The following is a 6557-nucleotide window of genomic DNA, read 5'->3' as shown; positions in this document are numbered from 1 at the left end:
TAGACACATAGAATCTACCAAAATTGAGTCATGAAAACATAGAAAACCTAAAGAGACCAATAACCAAGACAGATACTGAATCAATACTGAAGACCCTCCCAACAAAGAAAAGCTCAGGACCAGATGGTTTCACTGCTGAATTCTACGAGACATTTAAAAAAACTAACTTAAATTCTTCTCAAGCTATTCAAAATGGTAGAAAAGGAGAGACCAATCTTAACACTGGGAACAACTAGAAAAAAAAAGAAACAAGTTTTATTTTATTTTATTTTATTTTATTAAGGAATTTATTAATGCATTAGATACACAGAGTCACAATTGCATGATAATTACAACTCCATTCTCATCAATTCTCATATTGATATTAATAAAAAGAGAACAGATTCCATGTAACTTGAGGTTCAGAATAAGAGTCAATGGAAGTAAGAAACAAAAAATAGGTAAAATCAATATTTCCAGATGTAATATTCAAGAATTTATCAAAATTGATAAAAGATATCAAATTATATATATATATATATAATAGATTCAAGAAGCAATACAAACTCCATTCAGAAAAAGTAAACCACATTCAAGTCTATCAATAAAACTGCTAGAAATTAAACATAATGAAAACATAAAGGAAAATCTTAAAGCAGACAGGAGAAAATTTTATTAGTTAAACAAAGTAGCAATAAGATATATAGTAGGATGACTTTTTGACAGAAATAATGGAAGCTAGGACTACGTCTTCAAAGTGATGGGGGAGGGTCTGGTGCTGTGGCACAACAGGTTAATGCCCTGGCTTAAAGTGCTGGCATCCCATGTGGGCGCCGGTTCGAGGCCCAGCTGCTCCACTTCAAAACCAGCTCTCTGCTATGGCCTGGGAGGGCAGTGGAGGATGGCCCAACTCCTTAGGCCCCTGTATCTGTGTGGGAGACCCGGAAGAAGCATCTGGCTCCTGGCTTCAGATGGTGCAGCTCCGGCCATTGTGGCTAACTGGGGAGTGGACCAGCAGATGGATAACCTCTGTCTCTCTCTTTCTCTCTCTGCCTCTCCTCTCTCTGTGTAACTCTCACTTTCAAATAAATAAATAAATCTTAAAAAAAAGTGATAGGGGAAACTACTACTAAAAGAAGGAGGATAATATAGTAACAATATAGCCAAATGAAAAAATAAAAATTAACTCAAAAGAAGGAAAATAAGAAAATGAACATAGGATGGGTGAAATAAAAAGAAACAATATAAAATAAAAGATTTTTTCAATGTGCATATATCATTAATTACATTAAATGTAAATTAATATACAAATTATTGGACAAAGACTGTCAGAGCTGAAACAGAATTTGACAACTACATGCTTACAAGAGACACAGTTCTGCTTGGAAGAAATACAATGTAAATATAATTATTTAAAATATTAACAGTAAAAATGGGAGAAACATACAAACACTAACCAAAATAAAGCTAATATATCTACAGTACTACTAGAAAAATTAGATTCTATGGCAAGAAAAAAATTATGAAAAAAAGATGCTTCACAATGATAAAAGGGAAAATTAACCCCTTTAGCATATACAACTTATAAATTTACATCCACCAAATAATATAATCTCAAAATGTATTCATGTAGCAAAATGGGCAAAAGAAATATATAGAAATAGACTAATACATATATGGGGGATCTTTAAGAAGTTTATGCAAAAATGTGTATTATGAAAAATCTAGAGGAGTGATCAAAATGTCAGATAGGGAAGCCCTACTGTGCTAGGCTAGGGATAAACAATTTTTTAAAAAGTGTAGGAAGTGCCCTCTCTGGGAAGAATTGGAGAGAAAACCACCCTGGAAATCCTACAAGAGGAAGAGGAATCCTGTGGACCTGTGTGGAAGGTGCAGATGCGCAGCATGAACAGGAACACAAGCACAACTGCAGCAGCCGAGAGGGGGGCGGGCAGCAGCTTGAAGAAGGTGAGATGGCACTGCAGCAACCCATGGTGATATAACCAGAGAGAGGATGCAGCATGAGTCCTGACAGGAAACCTGGGTGCTAGTAGTTGCTAGCGGCTGCCTGCAGATTCAATGGAAGTAGAGAGGACATACTCATCTCACCCCAGCTTCCCCACAATAGTCCCTGCTGCTCGGCACAGAAAGCGTGAGCATCATTTTGGGTTTGGGCAGGAGCTGTGGAAGCCTTTGTGCATGTGCACAGTAACTAGCTGAGACAGGACACCATCTTCTGGCAGTACTGGCAGCAGTGGTGGGGATGAGAGCAACATTTAGCCAGTAGTCTTCTGTATGCATGTGATCCAGAGATTCTAGTGGAGGGGAAAATCTTTAGTTTCCACTGACTTTGAGCCTGGCTGAGAGGTGGCTAAGCAACCACACAGGATAGTCAGGTGCCCACAGTCTCCCAGGATCAAGATACCTAGAAGCTGACTCTCTGTTTACCGGACAGGCTGGCAGGGCAGAATGAAATCTCTGCACTCAAAGACTCTGGGAGCTTTGTGTGCTTAAATCATGAGGACTCAATGGTTACATGTGAGTGCAGGGTGTAGCTGGGTTCAAGGAAATCACTGGTGCAGTTCCAGAAGCCCGGAGCATCTTAGGTGACTAAAGCAGGTGACTGCAGCAGGAACCATGCTGACAGTGAGCACTGTGCAGAACACTTGTGCAGTTCATATTGTGGCAGATAAGTACGGAATATACTTGCGACTAACACCTGGACATTGAGATCTACCATCCCCAACTTGGGTGTTACCCTGGAAACTCCCCCCATCCTGGAGCACTCATCAGAGCTCCCTGGCCACACCCACCACACACAATTTGGTATTCACTGAAAGTGTTGACATTCTACTAAGTCATGGAGGAATCAGAGGAATGAAAAAAAAATTAACTCCACAAATGCTTAAAAACAAACACAGAAATTCAAGAAACAAGAATAAAGAAGATACCATGACCCACCTGGCCCCAAAGGAACACAACAATATTTAAATATTATAATGTAAAAATAAAAAGATTGAGGAAATGCCAGAAATGGAATTCAAAAAATTAATCATAGGATTACTCAAAAATAATCAGAAGCAAATCCATAAACTAAAGAAAACCATACATGACAGGAATGAAAATTTTTCCCATGAAAATGAAATTTTTAAACAGAAATCAAACTGCAATATTAGAAATGAAGACTTCTATAGAGCAAATAAAAAACACAGTGAAAAGCCTTAACAGCAGACTTGACAAGGAAGAATAAAGAATATTCAAACTAGAAGACAAATCTTTAGACATCTTCGTGAGAAAAAAAAAAAAAAACAGAACTAAACAGAAAACTTCAAAACAGTGTTAGAGATTTATGCAATACTATCAAACAACCCAATATATGGATTCCTGAAGATGTGAATAAAAGAATGGACTAGAAGACCTATTTGCAGACATGATTACAGAAAACTTTCCCAATTTGAAGAAAGGGATGTTCAAGTAGAGGAAGCACATAGAACTCCTAACAGACATGACCAGAAAAGATCTGCACTATGACACATTATAAATGAACTCTCCACAGCAAAACAAAGAAGAGATTCTTAAATCTATGCAAAAGAAAGGCCATATTACTTGCAGGAGATCTCCAGTTAGACTCACAGCTGATCTCTCATTAGAAACCCTACAGTCTAGAAGGGAATGGTGGGATATATTCAAAGTCTTAAAAGAATAAAACGGTCAAATCAGAATAATGAACCCTTCAAAGTTCTCATTTATGGATGAAGGTGAAATAAAGACCTTCCGTAACAAAAAGAAATTGAATTTGTCACCACTCATCCAGCCTTACAAAAGATGCTTAACAATGTGCTACAAACAGAAACCTAGCCATCATTATGAAAGTAAATGAAGACAAGAAATTCCCCAGTGAAAGTACAAAACAAGTCCAAAGAAAACATTTATGGAAAAATGGCAGAGAAACTTGTTACTTATCAACAGTCATTTTGAATGTAAATGGCCTCAACTCTCCAGTTAAAAGACAGACTTGGGGCAGGCGCTATGGCGCAGCGGGTTAACGCCCTGACCTGAAGTTCCGGTATCCCATATGGGCACCGGTTTGAGATCTGGCTGCTCCACTTCTGATCCAGCTCTCTGCTATGTGGCCTAGGAAGGCAGTGGAAGATGTCCCAAGTCCTTGGGCTCCTGTACCCACGTGGGAGACCTGGAGGAAGCTCCTGGCTCCTGGCTTCGGATCGGCACAGTTCTGGCTGTTGCAGCCAATAGGGGAGTGAACCATCAGATGGAAGACCTCTTCCTCTCTCTCTCTCTCTCTCTCTCTCTCTCTCTCTCTCTGCCTCTCCTCTCTCTCTGTGTAACTCTTTCAAATAAATTAATAAATATTTTTTAAAAAGATATAGACTGACTGAATGGACTGAAAAGTAAGACGCACCTATTTGCTGCCTAAAAGAAACACAGTTACCAACAAAATATCTGCAGATTGAAAGTGAAACAATGGAAAAAGATATTCCATGCTAACAGAAAGCAACAAATGGTAGATATAACCTTCCTAATATCAGATAACATAGACTTTAACATAAAAACTGTCCAAAGAAATGAGGAAAGGAAGTTTTTAATAATTAAGGAATCAATTCACCAGGAAGATGTGACTACAATAAAAATATGTGCACAACTCAAGAATCTCAAGATTATCTGCAGACATATGGACACTGAACAACATGATGTTGAAGGAACATGTATCATAGAAGAAAAAAAGAGAATAAAAAATTTCTGAAAACAAATGAAGATGACAATACATCGTATCAAAACTTATGGGATACAGCAAAAGCAGTGTTAAGAGAGAAGTTAGCTGGTGCTGCAGCTCAATAGGCTAATCCTCCGCCTGCGGCACTGGCATACCGGGTTCTAGTCCCAATCGGGGTGCCGGATTCTGTCGTGGTTGCTCCTCTTCCAGGCCAGCTCTCTGCTATGGTCCGGGAGTACAGTGGAGGATGGCCCAAATCCCTGGGCCCTATACCTGCATGGGAGACCAGGAGAAGCACCTGGCTCCTGGCTTCGATTCAGCGTGGTGTGTGAGCCACAGTGCACCAGCCACAGTGGCCATTGAGGGGTGAACCAATGGAAAAGGAAGACCTTTCTCTCTGTCTCTCTCTCTCACTGTCTACTCTGCCCGTGAAAAATAAATAAGTAAATAAATTTTAAAGAAAGAGAGAAGTTTATAGCAACAATCACTGCCTATAAGCAGAAATCGGAAAGGTATCAAATAAAACAGCTCTCAATGTATCTCAGGGTCCCATTAAGTGGGCATGCACCAATGCATCTTACTAGTTAAAATGATCAGTTTAAGTTCATAACTGATCATAAAGATAGGATTAAGTGTCAAAGAGATCACATATATAAGACCAAGTGTCTGCTAATAATAAGTGACAGAATTAAAAAGGAGAGAACGATCCAACATGGGAAGCAGGACACACAGCAGACTCATAGATTGACAAATGCCCTAAATAGCACTCTGGCCTCAGAATCAGCCCTTAAGGCATGCGGATCTGCCTGAAGAGCCCATGAGAGTATTTCAGGCATGGAAAGCCAAGACACTCTGGCAAAAAAATGACCTAAATGAAATATCTCTGTGAGTGAGATCCCAGTGGAAAGAAGGGGCCATCAAAGAAGGGGATAACTTTCTCTGAAGGGAGGAGAGAACTTCCATTTTGATTATGGGCCTGTCTAAATAAGATCGGAGTTGGTGAACTCAAGAGGCTTCCATAGCCTTGGCAGCTCATGACAAGAGCCTCAGGTGATCACTGACATCATAAATAAGTGTGTGAATTATTAAATCAACAACAGGAGTCACTGTGCACTTACTCCCCATGTAGGATCTCTGATCTTAATGTGTTGTACTATGAGAATTAACGGTAAAACTAGTCTTAAAACGGTAATTTATACTTTGTGTGGGTGCAAACTGTTGAAATCTTTACTTAGTATAGAGTTGATCTTCTGTATATAAAGATAATTGAAAATGAATCATGATGAAGAATGGGATGGGAGAGGGAGTAGGAGGTTTGGGGGTGGGAAGGCGTATAGGGGGAAGAACCACTAAAATCCAAAAGTTGTACTTACAAAATTTATATTTATTAAATAAAAACATTCAAAAAAAAAAGAAAATGAAAAACAAAAAACCCTCAAAATTAGTAGGAGAAAATAAATAATAAAATTAGAGAGGAAATAAACAAAAATGAAAGCAAAAAATCACTGAAATGAAGAGCTGGTTTTTTGAAAAAATAAACAAAATTGATACACCATTGGCCCAACTAACCAATAAAAAAATGAAGGATATTCCTCCCAATTTCCTTCTATGAAGCCCGCATCACCTTAATTTAAGACCAGAAAAAGATACAACAGAAAAAGAGAACTATAAACCAAATTCTGATGAACATAGATGCAAAAGTCCTCAACAAAATATTAGCCAATCAAATCCAACAACACATCAGAAAAATCATCCCCGCAGACCAAATGAGATTTATCCCTGGTATGCAGGGATGGCTCAACACTCACAAATCAAACAATGTGATACATCACAATAACAAACTAAA

Source organism: Oryctolagus cuniculus, chromosome 7 (assembly GCF_051225735.1).
Source record: "Oryctolagus cuniculus isolate XC-2025 breed Fujian yellow rabbit chromosome 7, ASM5122573v1, whole genome shotgun sequence".
NCBI classification, from domain to species: domain Eukaryota; kingdom Metazoa; phylum Chordata; class Mammalia; order Lagomorpha; family Leporidae; genus Oryctolagus; species Oryctolagus cuniculus.
Note: the sequence above shows the minus strand (reverse complement) of the source record.